Source organism: Bemisia tabaci, chromosome 7 (genome assembly GCF_918797505.1).
Source record: "Bemisia tabaci chromosome 7, PGI_BMITA_v3".
NCBI classification, from domain to species: domain Eukaryota; kingdom Metazoa; phylum Arthropoda; class Insecta; order Hemiptera; family Aleyrodidae; genus Bemisia; species Bemisia tabaci.
Window position 1 is genome coordinate 17,957,052 of NC_092799.1, and position 24,984 is coordinate 17,982,035.

Below are 24,984 nucleotides of genomic sequence, written 5' to 3' on the forward strand. Positions count from 1 at the left end.
GAAAGTACACTTCGATGGATTGAGTAAAAAAATTCGTATCTGCATCGTGATAGATCAGAATCTCCGCCTACGTTTCAGTTTTCAAGATGTCTCCATGGTATTATCTGTAAATATGTTTGAATGAGCGAAGAAAGTTCACAGAAAATTCCAAGAAAAACTTATGGCTAGTTTTCGTTTAAAAAAATAAAACTCAACCGGAAATTTGCAACGTCACAACCGGAGATACGCGCTTTATGACTTTCGCTATCGTAACCACAAACAGGGTGTTTGCAACGAACACCTCAACAATCGATTCTTTACCACAGATTCAGAGGCAATATCGATAATCGATTATTCAGGTCTCGCCACCGCGGTATAGTTAATTTTACTGAAACCAGAGTTTGAAGATGATTCGCACGATCTTCCACTGACTGCTCACAGTTGTCGATTCTACAAAAAGCTTCTGCAAAAAGTACTTTCAATTCTTTTTTTGCTTCTGTACTAATATTATATGAGCATCTTTACTGACTCCGCGAAACGCGCACATACTACACCTCGTCGCTCCTGTGACCTAAGGGGGTACCTCGATTTTTGCATGAGCCCTGTTCTCCATAAAACGCCATGCTCTCTAGGGTTCATAGGGAAATCGAAATAAGCTCGTACGTCAAAGAGACGACTTGTATGCGTTGGATCTCCTGAGTGCTTGGCGTTGCTGCCTTCGTTAGGTTCTGGTGTGAGTCCACTCTGCGTTCATTCATCAATTCACTCATTCATGACCACTGACCGACGCCACTACTTTTTTGCATGCTGCCGAGACTGCATGCAAACTGAACCGCAACGAGCGACGGAACCGATGCGGTATGTAGATACACGCCGATTTAATAACACTGTGGAGGCTTTCAACATTACATAACATATTAAAAAAATGCAGTTTTAATTTGAAATAAAAGATAACTAAAAATATCTCACAAGAATGGATGCTCTTAGAGTGTTCCTCAGAAGTTATTCAAAAAGTCCATCAAACTTACCTGAAACATGAAAGAACAAAAAACAATTAATTGGAGGTTGCAAAATGAGAGATAAGAGAAACTGAGTGTCTTAAAATCCATCAAGGTATCTTAGATGTATTTGGCGCATAAAATATTTAATTACGACCATCAATTCTATTCACACCTTTTTTGTCACTGCTAAAACAATTCGTCATGGAATAATCACGTCTTGATATCTTTATATATCTGATAACCTTTCCAGAAGATGAACCCCAAAATAACTGCATTACAAAATGCCGGACCTCCGAAAGAGCATATTTATGTTGTAGCATGTACAGTGAATAAGTTGAGATTAAGGACGGTTTAATTTTTGATTAACGGGCACTTTAAGTAGACAAAGCATATTTTAAATCGGGCCTCTAGCCAGAGGAAGGCGGGTTTCGAAGACAAGAAGAGGCCAAAATACGTATTTGAAAAATTCCTGTCTTGCGCGCTTGCATAGGATTGTTTAAATATTTGATAAATTGCAGTCTAACCCCGCACAGGCGTTCTAATGTGCCAAGTTTGTTGTTTTCCTCTTGTTCCAAGCAACGAGAGCCGGCAATAAAGTGCAGAATTCATAAGATGACGAGAAATTCTCCAATCGGAAAGTGATGTTGCGCCATTCCATTCCGCGCGGTCTTTTATTCGCCGATTTTATTTATTTGTCATCGTGTATGCCCGTCTGAATTTTTTCTCCTTTACATTGCGTTTCAAACTACGCCCATCTTTCGGCGGAGAACGAAGAAATTCCGAATTCGAAGAAGCTGAGCACGAACATGGGACGGAAAGCGTGGAAAAAATACCAGAATGACAAATTATCATCTGGAAACCGGTTCCGTCGCTTTTTTTCTGTTACACATTACACTTTTTGTCACATTTTTACGAAAGATATTTACTTAAAAGAGGATAAAAGGAGGGAAAGGAGTGAGCCGCACACGAAACCGCATTCTTTCCACCGGCGCGCGAAGCACACACCGTTTCTTCCTCCGAGATTCCTGCCTTTTTTATTTTTTTCCAGAAAAATATAATATTCCGGGTTTATCGGAATCTATAAATATTATTTAATGCGGATTACATTAAAGTTTATCGTGTCCGGAGAAAGGAGGCTTTGCGTTCTGAGGCGGTTCCATCATAATGAATTAATGTGGAGACGCTCGAAGTCGTAGCGGATTTATGGGTGGGCTAGCCGCATCAATACCAACCTTCGCTGACCGGGTAAAATTTTGAAGTTCAACCATCTGTGCTCGGACGGGTTAATTTATTCATATTAAGTGGCTCGTCTCGACGGAATCCTCAAAAAACCGAGATAAAATTAGCAGTTCTCGAATGAGAATAAGATGTGACCGGCCACTGGATGAGGACTTCCGTCCACGAAAACTTAAAATTAAGCAATGGAGAATTTGCACACACGAATTTTATTGCTTCATCTGAGGCTGCTTAGTGCGCTGAATTTGCAGTATTTGTCATATTTTTTTTCCAAAATGCGAAATTGTAGAAAAATAGATTGAAAAGTGAGAAAATATGCCACCTTGTGACATCATCTAGCGGCATTTCCCGTTTAAACACATGTATTTTTGCAGATTGGGTTATTTCGTCAATTTATGTTTCAGAAAGTTAAATATACCCGTGCGTGTCAAAAAGATGTACCTCTAATACGAAGTTTCGGAGCTAAGGTTCGCTAGTTTTCCAGTGATGAAACGTTTCGTCGCAAATTGAGTGAAAAATAAAGTCGTTTTTGCTACGGACGGCAAAGTCGGACCCAGCCTTTTGGGGTTCAGATCGAGGGGTAAAAAAAAGGGGTTAACATGTACTTATACACAAGTAGGCCACGGCGCGGCGATAGCGTGCGCGCATCTATTCATTACGTGGTCTCCGTCATGTGTTCAAGCACATGCGTACAGAAAAGTAATTGATTGCCGAAGAGGGTGACCGACGGTTTCGACAGCAATGAAGAGGTTAATTCATTTCATTTTATTTTATTTTACTTCACTTTAAAACCTCAAAATCATCAATTTTGGGGTTTGACAGCATAAAAGCACTTCTCATTGTTATAAATATATATATTTTTTAGAAAAAGTTTGGAGTTCTTATTTTCGTCTGGAAACCTTCATCATGTGACTAATTCCTGATTTTCGAATCGTCACGATTAAACAATAAGCTACAATGTGTAGATAAATTGTGTTTGATGATGAGTCATTAACGTTACGTTTATACAGTACTTGCAGGGACTATGTAACGACTTAGCGAAGCATGCTATGCTTTTGGTATCTTTCGATTCCATCAAAACGTCATAAGAGGTGTAATGTGAAAAACTCTTTGTATGAGGGTGGGTCATAATGCAGTGAAACAAATAATATGCATTTCCACGGGTATGAGTAAATAAGCAGAGTCCTCCTAAATTGAACACGTCCCAGGAAGGTCTAATGTACCCGTCTGCATGCGGAACATATTACAGGCTGTTTTTTGAGGAAGCTCGCTGATCATTCCTCGTGTTCCCCATTTGAAACTGTGGTGAAGGATCGATTGTCAAGGTATCCGTCGCGAACACCCTGTTAATCGATCCTTTTCCATAGGTTTAAATGGCAGATCAATCCCTAGTGGAAGTCAGCCTTGTGCAGGTCCGTGCGGCGGAAGGCTAGGTCCGTGCAAGTCCCCGTCACCTCGTGCAGCCATCTGCGAAGGATGGGATTCCCGAAATTATGCCTTTGCTTCGCTTCCCTCTGCACGGGCTCACGGGAGGTGACTGGGACTTGCACGGACCTAGCCTTCCGCCGCACGGACCTGCACAAGGCTGACTTCCACTAGGGATCGATACATAGCGAATCACGCTACACCGCTCTCGGACACGTTGAGCTAAGTTACGATTTAATTCAAAACTTGTGTTTTTCGTCTTCCGTTCATCTTGTACATGGGAATGGAAACACACATATGTACTTCTGAGTGACGTTTCGTCTTCCGTTCATCTTGTACATGGGAATGGAAACACACATATGTACTTCTGAGTGACGATGTCGATGAAAAAAAAAAATCCCTGAGAATCTTGTGATGAATGAGATTGTGGAAATTGGCTTTGCATTGAAAAAATGATACTTTGAAATCTGCGTGTTTGCATTAACAAAGCACACAGTTTGCATCTTTATGTGTCAGAGAATTGAGAATGTCTCGCATCAAATAGGGTTTCTGTTATTATTTGAAAAAAAGAAGAGGTAAGAAAGTTGGAAAATGATTTAATTCTATTACGCCTTTTTATGTGTTACTTATTTTCATCTGACAGAGGTCAACGTTTTAACCCTCAACGTCACTCCTCTCAACGTTTTAATAATATTGAAAAAAATGTCAAAATCGATTTTCTATCTGACATCACGGACTAGACATCTAAAACCTTCAATCGTGATGAGGAGCTGATAAGATATTTTTTCCTGAGACCAATTCCCTTGGAATTTAGAAATCCTGGGTTCTCGAGCATGATACGGCAAAAATTCAAAAGCCTTCAGTGACTCAGAGCGAAAGGGGGATAAGTGCATAAATGGATGCTAAACCTGCCAATTTCATAAGTTTTATTGATGTACGGGGGAAAAACGAGAGACGGAAAGAATCAATCCGGTGATGCTACTATTTCGTTGATCAAGCCACCTGTAATGGTTTTTGAGTCACGAGATTAGAGAGACAGCGGCGCGGCGGAGGGAAAAATGGAACCGGTTTTGGGATTCTTCAGACGATTTTTTCCTCACCGCGACATCGAAGAAGCGTGCTCGCTCCCGTTTCTTCTTCTTCGCCTCTTTTTTTATTCAACTCATTTTTATAATTTTTCAGCTTCTTATGGTGTTTTGGTGTGGTCCCGTTTTCAGCTAAAAATTCAGAGGCGGTCCTTTTTTTCTCCATCGATTCTCCGTCATTTGGATTTCTGGCGTTCCTCTTAACTGTTTACACGCCGGTCGTAAAATTGAACCTCGCGGTAGAGATATCGTGGAAAAAGTCGATTTTAATACCCGCCGCGGGGCAATTTGCAGCTGATAGCGGGCACATCTGCAATTAAATGAGGATTAGATTTCAGCGCGGAAACGGGGCACCATTTACAGGAAACCAGTTTCCGAAACTCCAAATGTCATCCGAATTCTCCGCCGCCATTGCGATTTTTACGGGCGCGAAAAAAGGAGTAGAAAGCAAAAAATGAATTCATACGAAAGAAAATGGCGGCAGGTGCATGGTATGCACTCGACACCTAAATTTCGAAGTGGTAAGAAATTAGAGTTGATGGTAACATTCATTGTGAAAGAAGACGAGACAAATAACTCTTTTTAAAAAAAATTTAAAAAAATGTTTACAGTATTCAGTGACAAGTTTCGCCCGTCCCGGATGCGTTCATAAAAATGTTCCGATTTTTTTTCAAAAAAATTCATGTTAAGATATGTTTTGAAAAAAATTATGCTTATTTTTCTTTGAAATTGTCAGCTATATTAGACTAAATTACGAACAAAATTGTTTGAAAAATATTCACAAGCGCCTCAGTAAATTCCTCCTTTACTGAGCGAGATATGGCAACGCCTGAGGGCTCATACGGCGTTCTTCCTAAGCATGGCAGCATAGGTTTAAATGGCAGATGAATCGATATATCGCAAAGCACGCCACACCACTGATGGAAAACAACTGCTCTTTAAAATCACACATAGCAGCTACGAAGTTGGATGATTTACGTTAACCGATCTAAAAATATTTCGAATACACGAAAAAACCCGCCGGATAGTGATGAAACCCGGCCCATCCGACATCTTCATCCAATATTCAATTTTAGCGATTTGAGACTGAACGACAGTTATGAAAAAACACCGCCCGCTTCTCGCGGCCCACTCGTCAAACGGAAAATAACAACGAGTCGCGTCAAAAAATGACAAGCACCTGAAAAATGTTTCACAAAAAGGGATTTCGACCGACGACGTCGGGTAAACGACGGTACGTAAAGCGACGTTTTACGGCAGTAACGACTATGGACACCACGATCAAGGTGTTTCTTGAACGTCTGCCCAGGTCGACGGCAATTCGTCGTTTCTCCGACGAAGGAACGTAACTCCATTCCAAGGTTGCAAAATTTACTAAAAAATTCGATTTTTCACGAAAAAGTACCAGCGCAATTACTTGTCCGAAATTGTTCTGATTTGTGCACGATATCAGAAGAAAAATCGGTATAATTGCCAGTTAGAATAACCCGAGATTCTCCCGGTGGAAATACAATTTGCAAGGTGACATTTGGCAACATTGAAATGAAGTTACGTTCTTTAGTGGGGGGGGGGGGGGGGCGTAGCAATAAGTTATACTGTTGTCTTCAGCTAAATGGTAAATTCTTCTGCGGATTTTTAATCTTAAAATTATGTCTGTTCGGTATTGCACATGCAACGTAAACATGCAGGCATGTAAAAGATGACAAAAACTGCTCTCCTGCCAGACATAAAGTATGAAAGACCCATTTTTCTACAGTCGAAGCTGAAATTCGTTTTTCAAGCTTTTTCTGACTATTTCTAATATTTTGGAAGAATATGAACAATTTCGCGAAGAAAGTGGGATTCCATCGATAAAATTTTCCTCCCAGACGCTGAACCAGGTCCAATAATTCCATAAAATTTTATTTCAGCACTTACTTTTCTCCTCGGCAGACAGACGGAATCACCACGTCAAAACATGACGCGCATGAAACGAGGCGAAAAATTCACAATTTGACAAGTCAACTGTCACACACGCTCACACGCTTCCGCGTGTGTGACAGCCGACGGCGCACAGTGGACCGAGTCAATGGGGCAGGTCGGACAAAATTTCGAAACTTTAAATGCTCATAACTCCGTTTATACAAATTTTTGAGGTTCTTAAAGTGGTTTCACTGGTTTTCTCATGAAATTTTCTACCAAAAGCACTCCTTTAGGTTTGAAATGTGACGAAATAAACATCGAAATTTGCAGTTTCAGTCAAAATTTTCGTGTCCGACCTCCCTGATTCACTCGATCCACCGTGCGGCGTTTCGGGTGTGTGCGTGTGAGGTGTTTCGTCAATTAAGATGCATAATACACGCGGGTTGCACCTCTTTTGGGCGGCTTCCAGGGAACGGTGTGCTTTTTTTCTCCTCGTCGCGTCGCTACGCCTTCAATTTGTCAACGGATCCGTTGGGACGGAGTCAAGTCAACGACGTCGACGTCCGCCGAGGAAGAACGCCGTATGAACCTTCAGACGTTGCCAAATTCCCCTCAACAAAACCCAAATTTTCTGAAAAACCCATCAATATTTTTCTCTAATTTTTTTGAGAAATTTTGCTCGCAATTCGATCTTAAATTTCTAAACATTTTCGTAAAAACTACTCAAACCTTTGCTTGAAAATTAACATTTTATGAGAGGAAATTTGGCAACCGTCGAGTCTTCATACGGTGTATTTCCTCGGCAAGGCAGTGCGGGCACGTAGCGGCGACTCCGGGTTTTACGATTTCATTCATAATACGAGCCTCCCCGGCTTGAATGAATGGGGGTCGGAAATGGTCGAGCGACCGGTCGAACGGGGATTTTGCGACCGTCCCGTTGCGTTCGTGGTGCCCGGAGGGACGGCGAGAGACGAGGGGAGGGGGGAGGGGGGACGCTGTGGAAGGGGAGGCTAATGCTTCAACGGCCGGCCTCGCGGGTTGCAACCCCTCTTTTTTTATTCATTCCCCGAGGAAGGGGACGTTTTTAATATGGGTCAGTCGTATCAGGGTTGCACGAGTTAGGTCGTTTGATAATTTCCTGACATTGGCGAATCAATTCGAGACTTTGTAGGTCAACCGCTCCGACATCCTGAAATCCCAACTGCGGGTCGATTGTTGAGATTGATAGACAAAGCTATAGACAAAGAGGACAAAAGAGACATGGAGGGACCCTATCGGTGGAAGCGGGTGGTTGAAATAGAGAGAGGTGGTAGGTAATAGACTAACTAACGGCAACTCACGAGAGACCCTTTAGTTAATCCATCATTTACCCCCTTTAACCACTCAAATTAACCAATAAGATCGCTCCATACTCATTGTGTCCTCTTTGTCTATCAATTTCAAGAATCGGTCCGCAGGAGGGACGAAGAAACAACATCAGTTGTGAGAACCGAACACTTCAGGTTACAAAACTAAGAACTTCGGTCGATATGGAGGTAGGTTCGTTCGACGGAGAACTTATTGTTAGTTCTCTTGGTGGAATAACTACTAATGACAACCCTAATAAACTAATCCGTTCTTATAGCCGAGTTATTTTTTTCTCTGTGAAGATATGATGGATATAGTGATATCTGTGTCGCTCTTGGATTGGTTCAGAGGATGTCGCAGGCAAATCGTCAGCAATTTTAAAGCGTTTGACATGTTGTGTCGATAAATGACAATAATCTTCCTAATGAAAGTTTGATGGGTTTTCGAGAGCATGATCCCGGCTCAGCGCGCCTTCATTTTTCGGGATACTCCACGCTTTGCCATGGAGCTAGTTTAGTTGCCTATCCGATTTAAACCCAACTTCGGTCACAGATCTCATCATTCTGAGTGTGCCTGTTACTACAATGTTTTTAAGGCGGAAAAAGTGTCTATTCACATGAAAGGCAAAATAATCGATAGTCTAATCAGTTTCCTTTATTTCTAAATTATGCTTTTCTGTTTATTTACCAGTGGCTTTCAACTTACCTGCGGTTGCTAATCACCCGCGCGCTGCGTAGACAAACCCGATCGCGAGTTAGTGTTACTAGATGAATAGATGATACAAGTATAGAATAGTAAGAAATAACCATGCTCTACAGTTTTGTTGGCTGAATGAATTTCAACCATGTGACCATGTACTTGCCGAGGATATTTAACATATTTTTTATTTTAGTTTTAATTTCTTTTCAATTCTTTCAGCGGTTGATAATGAATCGGGAGGCGTCGAAACGTCCTGCATTTGTTTTTCATGTTCGTTATTAGCCTTGTTTCCACGATTTTCCCTTGTTTCTCATTGGAATGAGTTTCTGGTGGCTTTGAAGCACCTTGCACTTTATCTTTTCTAATACATTCTATTTATGCCCGCGCAGGTTCCTATAATGGCAATATTATTGAATTGTTAACGGTGACTGCACTTAACGCAATAGAACTAATGGCTTCGATTTTACAGCAGAATCAACTGACGAGTATAATCATGAGAGGGGGAAAAAAGAAAGAGAGAAAACCTGAGTTCGGCTAAAAGCGAACTGGCATTCCTATTAGCGTGGTGGCGGTTTCATGACCAACAGTGGCGAGGCGCGAATGATCAATTTTCGATTTTTACTTTCTCGCTCCCCTAGGATAGAGAGGAAGTATTGTCATCCTCCAAGAAAAAAAAAAGAAGAAAAAAAAAGTTGAAATTTCATCATTTCTAGACGTTTTAAGGTCCCAGGAGTCAAAATAACCATACTTGAAAAAAATTGTGTCCGTCCGTCCGACGTCCCCCAAATCTGTCTACAGCGATATCTCAGAATCTATCTGTTCGATTTCATTCAAAATTGGCACAGAACACCATATCTATGGTCTCCTTATGCACGTCAAACGATTTTTTCCCCACTTGAAGCTGTGGTAGAGAATCGATTATTACATTCTTCGTTGGAAACATTCCGATAATTGATCCTTTTCCATAGGTTTAAATGGCAGATCAATCGATACATCGCAAAGCACGCCGCGGCACCGAACAAAACGAGTATGGACTAGTTATGATGCTTGATCATCATACAAAATACTCGTTTATCGATTTGTTAAAAGCGCTCCGAAAGGTGGACGAGGAAATCCGGTCTCGAGAGCGGGGTACGAGCACGGTGTACGATTATCGAAAAATGAAATAAAACAAGGCTCGGGAGAAAAAGAAGGAAAGAAAAAAATAATCCAGCTTGAAAGGGTTGCAGTTCCGAGTTTAATTTCAAAGAGGATTACGGAGTACGGACTCGAAAACTATTTGGGCATCGCCAGCCGTTCTTTGTGCGAGAGTTGGGCAACCACTTTTTATGAAAAAACTCAAATCTTCCGCGTGAATGACATCTGCCGCGTTTAACTGAGATGTTAAAAACTCGGTCGTGCGCTAAGTGAAAAAAGGGTTGAGTCGGGAAGGGGTACGGCGCTCCGGGCTCCGATGACAAGAGGTCAGGCAAGAGGGTGGAAACTTTCGGAGGATGAGCCACCCTAAAATTAATTTTGGAAACAAAAAAATGAGGAATTATGACTGGTCGAGGGCGATTTCATAAAGGATTGGAAATGATAAAAAATTATACGTGAGTGAGTGAATATGCATCGGCCCTGTAATTTTTTTTCACATAGCACGTTTCTCGTTTCCGGTTTTTTTCCCCCGACCATTTTCCTACCCCATTATATTTTAAAGTGAAGAATGTACAATCATTTTTTATGGCAACCAAAATAAAACCGATCTTGATTATTTTATTTCATTACGCATTGCAGCTTATTCCATTGTCTTAAAACCTCCCTAACGGTAATGGCTTGTAAAATAATTCAAATAAATTAGTGGAAAATACCATTAAAAATTTAAGTGCAATTTATTCGAACGAGGAAACCATAAATTTTATGCGCGGAACTTCGGTTATCATTTTTCAGAATTTATTCAAGAAATGAATAAATACGCTGAAAATTCTTTATTGGCCTACGTCCTATGGATGCAATGTGTTTGTGTTTGTTTAGGTAGCTATCAACGACTTTCAAGAAGGAGGGGAAACTAGCAAAACATTTAATGGGTAATTTGGACAAACCATTTTTATCGTTTTGCAGAAATTGTATTAATGAACCGTGAATCTGGTACCATTTACCATACTTTGAGTGCATGCGGTCAGATTTACAGTATTTGCTACCATCTGTTAATAACAACCATACTCACATCACTTTACCTCAAACCATACTTTTTTTTCAAGAACAAGCTTTTCATACATGCATATTTTAACTCACATTTCAGGGAATTTTATATGTATTGAACTTTTTGGCGACAAGAAAATGGATTCAATAATACATGGACAAGTATTCCCAGGGAAATAAAAACAACGCTACAGTTATAGTAAAGGGAGAGTGAAAGAGTCAAACTTACATTTTCAAAGAATAATATAATCCAGTGAACACTGCCGAAAAATCGGATGATTTAATTGACTAGATTCATTCGTTGGGAATAAATAAAAAAACGGCAACACATAGTCCACTAAAATGTTTGCGTGGTTCTTCTAGATAAAAAGGCACAAACAAAACACATCATTTCGCACTGATCAAAACTAAAGCCACACCGTGACGAATTTTCCGTGATCAAGCAGCTCACAGTCGGTCACATTCATTCCAGAAAATTAGGGAATTTATGGGCGGCCATCGTAAAAATGAAAAAATAATGATAAAAAAGCGTAAAGAGTCTTTAACAAGGGTACCGAAAATTACCAAGTTTTTTCTAAAATTTGATAAAAAAAATTTCAAACGTATTATTAACAAAAAATGTTTTGAGTCGTGAGACCTGCTTTATTTAATTCTCGCGAAGAGTTCCCATTAGACAGAAAAATTTAGACATTCAACTCAGGAGCACGAAAATAAATAATGCTAAAGAGAGACGACAAAATTATGTCAGAGAAATAAAATCGTGAAGAGTATGAAAACTTATATAACAGGCTACTTTTTGGCTTGTTACTAGCGGTACAAAATTATCTGAATTTAAACTAAAAAGTCACCAAAAACGTCCTTTAAGCTAATTTTTTTTTTCATTTTTTAGGCATTGTTTACATAAACTCACGTCAGAGAAACGGTGAAGAGTAGAGACGGTTACATAAAAGGCTGCTTTTTTCCTGAATTTATAGCGGTACAAAATTATCTAAATTTGGACTAAAAAATCATTAAACGTCCTTTGGACTAATTTTTTTTCTCATTATTCGGGCATTGTTATGATTATTTTTAAGCGTTTTGAGCTTGACACTGAGCGCGATTTCAAAAAATCATTGAACGTCCTTGGAACTAATTTTTTTTTTTTTTCCACTTTTTAGGCATTGTTATGATTATTTTTATGCGTTTTGAGCTTGAGACTGAGCGCGGTTTCAAAAACTCATTGAACGTCCTTGGAACTAATTTTTTTTCTCTCATTTTACAGGCATTGTTATGATTATTTTTAAGCGTTTTGAGCTTGACGCTGAGCGCGATTTTAAACGCAAGACTACAACCATCCGACACTCACATCCGCACACGCACACACGCACGCATTCGCGGACACTTACGCCACTTCACCACGTAAAATCACAGGAAACTGAGAGTGAAAGCGGCGGGCACGAAACGAAAATTCCGGGACGAGACTCGCGGAGGAGCCAAGCCGGGGCGATTCACTTGAGACGACTGAGACACCATCATTATCAAAAGAGTTAAGAAAAGGCAAAAGATGGGAAAAAATGAAAAGAGGGAGACGCGAAACGATTAAGGTGAGAAATAGAGAGAGAGAGGAGCCCTGCGGACGGGAGAGCGAGAGAGAACGAACCCACTCGGAGCCGAGCGAGAAGGGAGCGCTGGGTACTTCTTCCCAACAATGAGCCCCATTCAGCCGAAGCGTTACCTTTTACAAACAGTCCAACTTCAAAAATTCATTTTTTAAAACCAAGAGAAAACACGCATGACACCTATGTAAATGAGAGACGCAACAAAAAACGAGAAAAAAAAAACCGAATGGTCACGTTTCCCCCGGTGGAGCAAGGGTTAAATGGCCCCGTAATTAGTATTCACGAAAAAAGATGAAAAATAATCGTAAAAAGAGGAACTAGGGGTGGAAGGTTTTGAAATTTAAATAAATTATGAATATATACCTGAGTTTTTCAGCGATTTTACGGGTCTATGTACTGTATGCACTTTACAAAGACACGTAAACCATATGCAAAGCGGCTTCACAGCTGTTCTCGTCTCATTCATAATCAATATTTCTCGGGTTTCGAGGATTTGACTGGATGGGATCGCAGTTTATTTACATGCATGATCGAAAATATTCTTTTTTACCGTAGGAATTAAAGATAACCCTTTGCGCGGCTAGAGTTTATTTAGAAGGACGCGTTGAATGGGATAATCGCTTTTTTTCACCCGTCCATGCCTTTGCGTTGAGAGTTTAGGCTGAGTTGAAAACAGATTAAAATTAATGTTGGCCTCATAACTGCGAAGGTAACATAGCCGGCCGAGGCAACGACCATCTTCGAAGTCACCCGCGGTTTTAATTGAATTTAAAAATTTCAAAAGTTCAGCTTCGCGATTAGCACTTTCTGCCAAAAAAGGTTTTGAAATTAATGACAACATTTCTGCGAAACGGTTGCTTTATCGTGGCCCTGGGCTTTAATTCGGCGATTCGGGTTTTATTTGTGCGCTGAAATAAAGTCGGCGTCTGAAATGCTGAATTTCATTAAAGTCTTGGAATTCAGTAATAAGTGCCAGATATGAAAAGGACAAATCTAAAAAAAAGGAAGGCCAGCCATCTTCTTCGACATTTCACTTGATTTGCCTCCAAGTCCCGTCTAAAACGATCGACGAGTCAATTTGACTCGATTCATATTCAATGTGAGAACAGAATAGAATATTGAACACTGTAGGTGGAAGTAATAATAGATTGATCGCAAACGTCTTGGCTACAAAAAGCGGTATACTTTAAAAAAAAACATTTAAAAAAAACGAACATGAAAGCTAAATTGGCAGTTGTAACAGGACATATCTCTAAATATAACACACTCAAAATTACACCTTAGTGTTTTTATGAATAAAACATTTCTCGATTTCAACAGTAGTTTTCTCCTCAAAAAACAACAACAACCAAGCCTAAAAAGGAACCCGGAAACGTAAAACGACTGCAGGTACAATACAGACAGTGCTTGCAAGAAAACAGGGTGTTTATACTAGGCTGGCCAAAAATCAATAATTTTACAGGACTTTTTCAGTGCATTCCCAAGAAATGCAGTACTTCCTCAACAGAAAAATTCAGTACTTTTTCAGTACCGCCGTTTGACGAAATTCGAAAAATTCCAAAATTTTGAATTTCTCTCTCAAATTGCGACAAAAATGAAAAATTCCGGACCCTCTGACGGAATTTCCGCACTTTTTCAGTACTTCCGAACCGCACTAAAAAATCAGTACTATTTCCGGACTTTTCGGAAATTCCGGAATTGTAGACACCCTGGAAAATCATATAAATCGATCAAAGGTTAATGGTCAATAACTGCCTGTAAGTATACAAACGATGAAGAACTAACTGGCACAGTAACTGATGAGGATACGCGACTTTTTCACGATAGAAAGTTGACGTTATTCATATAACGGCAGGAGGGGGTGGTAATAACGGGTCTCGCGAATATACGGGCGTTAATTGGCCCGGAAGAAGAGGGACCACGAATGGGACGACTCAGCTCCTGGATTATGAAGGACAGGATCAGGGAACACAGATTTGAATGAAGAGAGAATACGGCGGGAAGGGCGGAGTGGGCCAGAGTAGATTTGTAGTAATTAGGAGAGATGGGACTTGATAAATCTCAGGTGAAAAATATAAATTAAATTGGAGGGGCCCAGCCATCAAGGCGCTCCGTGTCGGCCGGCGATGCATGTTTGCCAAATTGTCGACGTGATCTCTTTTCATCGAGCGGAAAAAAGCGAAGATTTCGAAAGCAAGTTGGCAGCGATCTGTTAGGGTCGAGTCACCGAACACTGAATGGGGTCACGTTTGACAACATAAGAATAAGACTGCGATGAGACTGTGTAAATGCGATCTGATGTTTAAATAGGGTTGTAAAAAAATAGCGTGGATCTATAATATTTCATGTTTGTTGAAGACCTGTAGACGTATATCTGAAGATGTGCAACTTCTTCGATTTACAATAGTTTCAGTTCGCCTGCAATTTTGGATGTAGGCAGCGCGGGCTCCTGCGTGGTCGAATAGTGGTATCACAGTACAGTCACGCTTACTTTGAAGGGGAACAAACACAAACCCGAGGAGAGTTTTCCACTCGGAAGGAGAGCTGAAAAGATCGTTGGAGTTTCATGTTTTGTTTTGTTTTCAGGGCCGGATTTACCTATATACTTGCCGCGGGCCGCCTGTATTTTGCCGCCCCCTTCTCATTCGTTTCGAAACACCAATAAAAACCATCAAATGAACGTGACAGCGGGGGAGGGCGGAGGGGTGCATAAGACGCGTTTACTTGTGTTGAACACACTTTTTGGGAAAGCCCTGTCAACACCACTAGCACAAGTTCACGGAACTTTGCGCGAAAGTTAAGTCTCGTAAACCTATCTCTGTTTGGACAAGGCCTTCCATTCATAAGAAACAAACGAAAAAATTATGAAAGAACAAACATAAATGTGGATTAATGATTTTAACTTTCGCCGCCGCGCCGCGCAGACCGCACCGTGTTTGGCGCAATGCGTGAAGTATTCCGACAGTCTTGTAGGCGCTATGAGTTTCACGCCGACCGCTGCTGAACGCATTGTGTTTGACTCAATGCGTGAAGTATTGACGCAATGCGTGAAGTATTGACGCAGTCTTGTCGGCGCTATGCGTTTCACGCTGATCGCACTGTTTGCCGCATTGCGTGAACAATTTGCGTGAACGTAGGCAATATTTGTTGTATAATAAGGGATCACTTGTCTTCACGTCAACATTGTGCTTGAATACAAGATTCAAAATGGTGGATCTTCTGTCTCACTCTGAAAGTAACTAAATATATTTGCCTTCGGCCTTGCAATCTACATGTGTGTCTCTACTATTTTTTCATTAAATCAGCATTGTAGGAAGAAATCTTAGCATTTTGTAGTGCAAAAGTTCTATGTGTAAAAAGCTAAAACCTTGGAAACATTAGTTCTAGTGAAATTAAACTCATTGTCAGTGCGTCAGGAATAAGGGATTTATAAGGCACACGAGGCCAGGTGTTAATATATGAGCCTCGGCTGGTAATCAATAAACTGGGTTATAGTAACCTAGCTGTCGCCGCGGCTTGAGAACGGGACGGTATTCATTTCGTCACTCTGCCGACAAAAGGGCGTAACGGCACTTTAACCTGAACCCTGCGTCCATATAACACCACACTCTCCACGGCTCACCTAAAGCGGGAGTTACGCGGTTTCGTCTGCGAGACGATTTCTGATACGCCATACGCGTCTTGCACCGCGGTCGAGACCTGAGTGGAGTTTTGCTGGAGATTAAAGGAAGTTGGAGTGGAGCTGTCTCGAAGCGAGTCCGTCAAAAAGCGCCAAGAAATGCGAGCCACCAGCTATCGTGTCGCCTATCTCCTGGTTTACATTCTAGTTCTCTCGGCCCCGGCCGGGGCTTCGATTTCAGACTCGATCCTGGATTTCTTGACATTCTCCCAATAGTTCCGATCCCTCCGTCTGTGGACGGAGAAAATTATTCGGTTGAGGTGAGCGTAGGACCGCGGTGGCGCCAGAAATGCCGTGCTCAGGAAAAACGCCGTAAGAACATTTAAATGTTGCCAGAGGTGGAGAAATGGTGCTGGGTCCACAACATTTCGCGGGGAAATCAAAGCCGAGAAATCCCAAAAATTACAACCAGAGTCGAAAATTTTTAACTCTAATGAGTACCGGTGGTTTCGGGCCATTTTTTAATACTGGTGGGGGTGGGTGTCTCCGGTTATTGATTTCTTGAGGGGGGTCTGGATATGAAATTATTTCTGAGTCGCGAGGGAGGGAAGTTTCAGTCTCTCCGAGAAACGCTGCATGGATTCAAGCGTTTCCGAATTTCTTTCAATAAAATATGATTTCATGGCAAATGTGTGAATACTCAATCCTTCTTCAATATCTTGAAGCATTTATCCACGAATATGTAAAAAATGTTGAAAGATCACTCAGAATCTGCTAATCCACGGCTAATTTTTCTGACATTTCCCTGGTTTTCCTAATGACATCGATTTACCTGCTATTTTCCGGTTTTTCCTGATAGTGGACACCCTGTCCAATATTTGGACAACACTCGAATTTTTATCGGGCATTTTTCCTTCGCGCGATAGGGCATTGCAATCGGCGCGCGAGCCACTTCCAGCTCGCTTCATTCCTCGCATTTCGCCGTCTCGCGTTTAATTGCACGCGAAATGGGAGACGCGCCACCACACAATGGACCGAATCAATCGGAGGGGCCGGACATAAATTTTTGGACTAAAACTGCAAATTTTGATGCTTATTTCGTCACATTATAAATTTCAAGGGGTGCTTGTAGAAGAAAATTTCACTAAGAAACCAATGGAACCACTTTTAAAATCTCTAAGTTTTGTATAAACAGAGTTATAAGCGTTTAAAGTTTCCATCCGACCTCTCACATTGACTCGATCCACTGTGCGCCAGCGGTGGACCTGCCAAATTGAAGCAAACAACCACGGTCTCCCGAAAGAAGGGGGGTGGGGGGGGGGGGGGCATCCGCGACTACGAACCGGTCCAGCTTGGCTTCCGGGCGCGCGCGCGCGCGGTCTGGGCACGCAGCCCGCGGGTGCGCCCGCAACCGGTCCGCTTTTTATTGTTGTGCGACGAGCTCCGCTTCTTCCCCGATTTGGTGAAAATCGTTTTACGATTGTTTTCGGACAATTAAAAACGAGGAAAAAAATGACGATGATGGCGGCGCGCCCGACTCCCCCCGCCCCGAAAGTCGACCGGGGGGCCCGGGAGTGATCCCCAAAATCGGATGCTCCGATTTTAAAAATTCCGTCTTTCGGGCGAGTACGTCGACTGATATCTCCGTTCGGATTGATGATAAAGCGCCGCTGGCGATACTTAAAGTGTTTGAGAGCGGAAAGTTCCTTCGAGGGAAAAAACAGTTGAGCCGGTAGACTGATTTCGACGTGTTCGTGCTGAAAGGAAACATGTTGCATGAGAACTCTATGCGTATAGTTCCTTTTAGCACCATTTAGTAACGACGTTTTCCATACATTCCAGGGTTCCTCCAGGACAGTTTTCGAAACTCACAGTGCGAAACCCAAATGCGCCTAAAAAATCGGCCATGGCGCCTCAAAAATGAAGGCTCTGGGCCAGTGAGGCCCCTAAAAATTGCCCCCTAAAAATCTGAATTTTCATATTACGTGATTATTCAAAGTTTTCAGCACCCCAAGAGAGAGCTTTTTCTGTTCTTCACGATTTCATCATCTGTACTTTTGTCTTCCCCAAGTTACAGCTACTTACCAGTTCTGTTAAGAAAACATCTAGGTATGCGTCTAACTTTTCACTAAACGCGCCGTAATGTATAGGTAAAAAGTCAATTAGACAATTAGTTTTTTTGGAGGGAACATGGCAATGTCTGAAGGCTCATACGTCGTTCTTCCTTAGCACGTCAGAGGGGTTTATAAACGGAACGTGCAGTGCACGAGGTGCAAGCGGCGGAGTTGTGACAAGCGTCGCGATGGGCGCAGCGGTGTCATGTCGCGAGCGCGCTTTATTTGCGGGATTAATTTAGGCGCCACAATGGGGATTCCAGACAAATTCTGAGTTGAGGAAAAAATGCTAAATAGACATCAAAATTCGCGAGCATACTCGGTCACCCAGGTTCGTTGAACTTGGATCAATGACGATTCCCGATGCCTCCGATGGGTATTCTAATTTATATTTTTCCTTGACCTCCGATTTGTATCGCCGATCGCACCTTACAGGAAAAAGCCCGTTAAAGTCGTCAAAATCCTCCGCGAGCCGTTATAAGTCTTGTCATTTGCCCGTTCACTTGCCAAAAAGTCTGGCTCCTCCGCTCCGACTTCTCCGAACTCCCAACGCCCCACGTGCGTGCTGAAAAGGATCATATACAGGAAAAAGTGCGGTTCCGACCCTTTCTCGACTTTTGCCGAGTCAAAAGCTGAACCAGCATTACTCTGAACCCGTTCTGCCGTGCTGAGAAGGAACGCCGTATGAACCATAGGATGTTGCCACGTTTATTTTTGTAAAGTACGAATTTTCCACTGAAAAAAAAAAAGAATCTTGAATTTGCCGCCAAGAGGTAATTCTTCTTAAATCAATAATTGGTCTGGTTAATATAAGCTACTTTTTTGCTTAACCCGAACATTATTTTTCTTGTATCAAGAAAAATTCAGCTTAAAGCATGATGAAAAAAATTATTGGCGGCAAATTAAAGAATCATCACGCTTGCTCCAAGCTACTTTTTTTCAGTGAGAGAACAAAGGAAGGAAAGCAGAGACTTTACTTCCTATTCTTCTCCTTTCACCCTCCTCTCCTTCCCCTTCCTCTTCCTCTTCTTGTCTCTAACTCCTTCTTTATTTCGGCCTTTTTCTTCCGAACTTATCGCAGAACTGTAATCGCAATTTAATACGGTCCCAATAGGGTAAATATTCAAAACTTTTCTCATAAATCTAAATTTTATCGCGGGAAAGGCAACGTTCAAATGCTCATATGATGTTTTTCAGAGGCATGACAAAGTTTCACGGCAGACCGGTAAAGCAGCTCAAGAGGTGCGTCGACAAGTTATTTTCCAAATTTATACTTCTGCGCCTTGCTCCAAATTCAATTTGACATTTTTTTCCTGTGTGGGTCCGTTTGGTGACAAAACGGTAACTGCAGATCTTGGTGTTTTATGAGAAATATATTGACACCATCTTCCGCGGCACGAACCAGACCAGAAAAATTATCATATGGGTGAGGCATGGCGAGAAGCCGCTCAGAAATGACATCAGGCTTCGGATTCGAACGGGCCAGTAAGTAGAGGAAAATACTGTCCAAAAATCCGCAAATAAGGTATAGCTTTAAATATGCTTTAAAGTTGAATTTTTTTGTGAATTATTCACAGAATGTACTTTCAGACTAGTTCTAGTTGAGTTCATGAATATCTCAATTTTTTCGAAAACTGCACTTATGCGCCTTGTCCTCATCCCTGATCCCCTGGTATCCTATCCATAGTTCTTTTATACTGAAAAAAGGTCATTACAAAGGTCTAATATCGACCCTTGCGATAAAAAATGCCAACAACTTCAATGAGGGGCTTGGAGAACAAGGCACATAAGTGCACTTTCTCCTATTTCGAGAAATACGCGTTTAAAGTTTCGAAATTACATGGATCTTCATGACGGAAAGAAAGTTCTAACTGACTATTTAATGCTTAAAAATTGGAATTTGGGAGCGAGTTTTTCACATAATATTTATTAAGACTAGTTTTACTTGAAATCATTAATAACCCAGTTTTTTCAAAAAGTGCGCTTATGCGCCTTGTCCTCATCCCTGGTCCCCTGGTATCCTATCCCCGGTACTCCCTGACTGTGGCAAGCCTGACCAGGGTGTCCAGTATTTTTTAATTTTGAAAAATCCTGATATTTTCCTGATTTTTCCTGATATTTTATAAAAAAATCCTGATTTTTTTCATTTTGGAAATTCCTGATATTTTCCTGATTTTTGTTGAGGCCTTCACTATACGACACTTTACGGGTGAGACATTATCGGAAACAAAGACGGCGCGACGACTCCTGGCACGGTAGGCAAAAATCAGTAAGACTTCTCCGCTGAGGAGATTCGCGTGAGAAAAATTCCTGATAAAACGTCCGATTTTTCCAATTTTCCTGATTTTTTCCTGATCGGCCAAAATTCCTGATATTTTCCAGATTTTGCTGATGCTAGACGTCCTACTGACGTGTGGATGGTGCGAGGGCCGTGGAAAAAGCGGCACGGGAGTGACAGAGGTTGAGAGACACGGGGCCGGGGCCGATATCCATTTTTGAGATATTTCATCGCGTCCAGATTGAGGCAACCGCGTCGCGGCGGCGGCGGCGTCGCGACGGTGGTGGCGCCAACCGCGGGCCGACCGCCTGATTGCCGTGCTACCATGCTTGCCGCGCTCGCCGGGGCCGCCGAAAAGCGTCTCGGGTTTCCCGCGTTTCCGCGCTCGACGTGACAGGCCGGCGCGCCAGACTTCCTTGTCCGCAGCCAGACTCAATCACCGAGCCATAATAGCCCGCATTTTGCTCCGGAATCGAAAAAAAGACGACGAAATTTTCACTTACATAGTACGCACACGCACACTCACACTCGCATGCCGCAATAAAGGTGCGCTCTGATGGGAAGGAGGCGTCGCGCCTTGTCGCGGAAAATGCCCCAAAGCCCACGAGACGCCGGCCGAGGCTGGACATTGTGTTCTCTTTGCCCGCTTGGGAAATCGCGCACTCTGATTTCGGTCGCATTGTCGTGGAGCGTCCACCGAGTTTGGATACGCCTGAGGATCGAAGTTTCCCGGGTAAGTTTAGTGCTGGGAACGATACCACTCAAAAAAAAGATGGACAATGTCCCCTAGCCCCCCCCCCCCAAAAAAAAAAATTTAGCGTACCCCAAAATCGTTTGACGTGCATAAAGAGACCATAGATATGGTGTTCTGTGCAAATTTTGAATCAAATCGAACAGATAGATTCTGAGATATCGCTGTACACAGATTTAGGGGACGCCGGACGGACGGACACACATTTTTTTCAAGTATGGTTATTTTGACTCCTGGGACCTTAAAACGTCCAGAAATGATGAAATTTCAACTCTTTTGTTTTTTTCCCTTGCAGGATGACAATACTTCCTCTACCCTAGGGTAGCGAGAAAGTAAAAAGTCGCTTGGATCTAGAGTCCAGACTCTTGATAACATTGACGAGAAAAAATATTGATTCGATTGGAATTCGCTTGATTCAAGAGGTAATCCGCTTAAATCAAGATGCGTGGCGCTTCGATTTAAGGAAAAATCCGATTGAATCAAGAGTATGGTTTCTCGTCAATGTTTTTAAGAGTCTGGACTCCAGATCCAAGCGATTTTTTTTCTAGTGAACGTAAAATTCCCCGGGAGTGATCGGGAAAGTTCCAGGTGGCACTTTCAGGGGTGCAGAAAATGTGAGCTCGGGATCACGGCAAACGTGCGCGATTAGAAATTTTCCAGTTTGCGGTTGATTTGGGTGAATCTCCAAAATTACCGACACGTTCGTACTCTTCCCATATACAGGGTCATTCAAAAGTCATGCACCACTGGCCATGAGGGGGGTGGTCATTTGAAATTTTTGAGTTGCCCCCTGCCCCCGAGGGGATCAAAACCTGGAAAGTACCTAAAAATAATTTCCCCTTCGGTATGAGGAAAAACGTCTGAAACCGCAGATGGATATCATAATTAGACCTAAAGTTACGGCCAGTGGTTCGTGACTTTAGAATAACCCTGTAGATACTCTATGGTAAGGTACACATGTGCGAGACATCCCGTTTGACAACACTGGCTCGATGACATAAGCAGTCCGCAGTGCAAATCGTGGAACGCCCTTTCCTTCAGGACAAGTCCCTGGCATTGAGGCCACCCCACACCCTCGGTTCCGGGCGAGCTTAGAAATTCGATTAAAAACACGCGTTATCCGCGATATCAAGCGCTTAGGAAGGCGAAGAAAGAGTAGAAAATCAAATCCCATTTTGATATTATTTTAGGAATCCTTCCTTTTTTTGCGCTGCGCTATTCCGGGTCGATCGGCAAAGGGCGCTAGCCCCGGCCTCGCCACCGGTGAAGGTATCCATTTATTTTCCGCCCGACTCGGGTTTTTTGTACTTTCTAATCGATGAAGGTGTGGAAGCAAAGGTGGGCGGAAGTTGAATATAAAGGGTGACACCTCATCGCGAGCGGGTAAAAAATATTACTAAATAATAGGCTTCCATGATCGGGCCCGAGCGAAGTTTTTCCTACAAAAAGTGGATACTCTCACTCGTAACCGTGTGTTCCCTCCATTTTTTCCCGGATCCTACGTACTCCTTTCTCGCATGATTTATTGCTCTCGCTTTCGTTCCTTTTTTTAGCTACATCATCCTATTTTTCTCGCATTTTTGAGAAGTGTACCTTTTTCTTATTAAACGCCCCAGGTTCGGTTTTCATATTTCATGAATAAAAATATGCTGAGTTATAATCACGGAGTTTGTTCGTAGCAGATGGGTTGTTCCGAGGAATATTGTACTACCGTATGCTACTCTACCATGCTAAAAAGAAGAATGCCGCTGCCAAATTTCTATGAATAAAACGTAAATTTTTGAGAAAATTTATGCATATTTTTCTTTGAAAGTTTCGCACACTATAGATCCAAACACTAACACAATTTTCTGAAAAATTTGAGAAAAAATACATCCAAACTTTCCAGCAAATTTGTGATTTGTCGAAGGCAATTTGACAACTTCCATCCTCTTGTACCATCTGTACCATCCTCTTCATAAAATTCCCGAGAATCGACTTTTGAAGTTTCCGACACGTAAATTTTTCTTCGTTGGCGAGTTATTTCGCACCGCGGAAATAAACCTTATGTAAATTCCCATTTGAGTTAAAAATTTAAGCACCGGCCAACCTTATCATTGGCCGAAATCGTCAGCCAATCAGGAGACGGCACATATGGAAAACATGGCTCATGTTTCCTCTTTGCGCACCGTGTGAATTTTCTTATGAAAACATACCAACAATATAGGTGTCTACTATAACAGGCTGACCAAAAATCAGTGCTTTTACAGTACTTTTTCAGTCTGTACCTACCTCAGAAATTCAGTATCTCCTCAATAGGAAAATTCGGTACTTCTTCAGTACCTCCAATTGACGAAATTCAATTTTCAAAAATTTGAATTTCACGCTCAATATGCGACAAAAATTACAAAAAATGGAAAAATTCCGGACCATCTTACAGAATTTCCGCACTTTTTCAGTACTTCCGGACCGCTCTTAAAAAATCAGTACTATTTCCGGACTTCCCGGAAATTCCTTACTCGTAGACATCCTGACCAGTTTCTTTCAGGGTCACGATATTGCTCATGTTAACCCTTCGTAAAGACACGAAGTGGCTTGATCTAAACGACGACGTGTTGATAATCGTCCAATCCCTTTCGGAATTGGAAGACTCGGTTGATGACGATTTAAACGCGGGAATTACTATGTCGCTCGTTCAATTGCAATCAAACAGTCATCGGGCGCGAACATCATTAATAACTTAGTTTCTTGACTATTTTATTGTTCGATTCCGAGAGCGACGAAACTCGCGCGCGCTGAAAAGCGCCATCGGACACAAAACACCCGACTCTGAATGGGGCCCACGTCAGCGGCGCGACATGTTCCAGTCGCAACGCGGCTCCATTTTTCAAAACCCGTTCCCGCAAATCGGGCAACCATTACAAAATGACCGGGAAAATAAAATTAAAACGGAAGAAGAAAAAAACGGAGCCCGCGCGGTGACATGTGCGTCGATGCCCGGCCGCGCGCGGGATAAATCGTTCATTTATTTAAACTAGTCTCGATACACGCGTAATCAACGATCAACAAATATATCTGTGCAAATAAATATGAACGCGCTCACAAAAGAAAGACAGAGTAGAGAGAGAGAGACGGACGACATCACTTTGAAAAGTGAACAATCAGCGGCACATGAAATGATGCTATCAACGAGTATGTACCAGTTAACACTTCAAAATCGGACAGAGGCCGCACGCATTGGGCGGATTCGATTTCAAAAAGAATTATATCCGCTCTGATTTGAGTCCTGAGATCCGTGAGGTTACACGCGTAACAGGGCTCAAGTCTAAATGCATATAGTTCCTTTTGATCGAAAAATGCCCTGCATTGTTGGGGTGCCTCGCGACAACCGGTATGCAAACGAAAGGGTTGATAGAGGAGGGGAGGGGGAATCTAAAAAAAAAAAGTCGAGAAAAGGGGGAATCGACCCGTTCTACATACTCGGCGCGCGGGAGAAAGCGGGATTGAAAAATGATGCGAAATCCATTAATCTGATAATAGTAAACACAGGGACAGCGGCGGAGCGACGAGCGTTTCACAATCGGACCCGGACAAAGGGATTACACCGGGCATAATAAAATAATCTATCAATTAATAGGCCGGCGCTGAAAATTAATTGTAAAAATTATCCGCCGGGAATATGCGTTTTGTCGCCCTGCGGGGCCCAGGTCGAACAAAAAGAGACTCGCTTTTCCACCACGGGAGCGCGTGTTGCGGAAAACGGGATCGAAAGTTTGCTCGGCCGCTAATG

The 24,984-nt window shown here is 42.2% G+C and overlaps 1 protein-coding gene across 3 annotated transcripts in view; it reads right to left on the reverse strand.

Annotated features, from left to right (window-relative positions):
* LOC109029673 (zinc finger protein castor homolog 1) overlaps positions 1-24,984 on the reverse strand; it is a 226,252-nt gene that overhangs the window by 132,233 nt on the left and 69,035 nt on the right. Inside the window, exon 1 of one of the 3 annotated variants that reach the window (XM_019040251.2) lies at positions 11,085-11,221. The exons of the other annotated variants lie outside the window; for them this stretch is intronic. The gene's annotated coding sequence lies outside the window, so the exon portion shown is untranslated. Of the gene's footprint in view, positions 1-11,084; positions 11,222-24,984 lie in introns of those variants that run through there. 3 annotated transcript variants of the gene reach the window in all.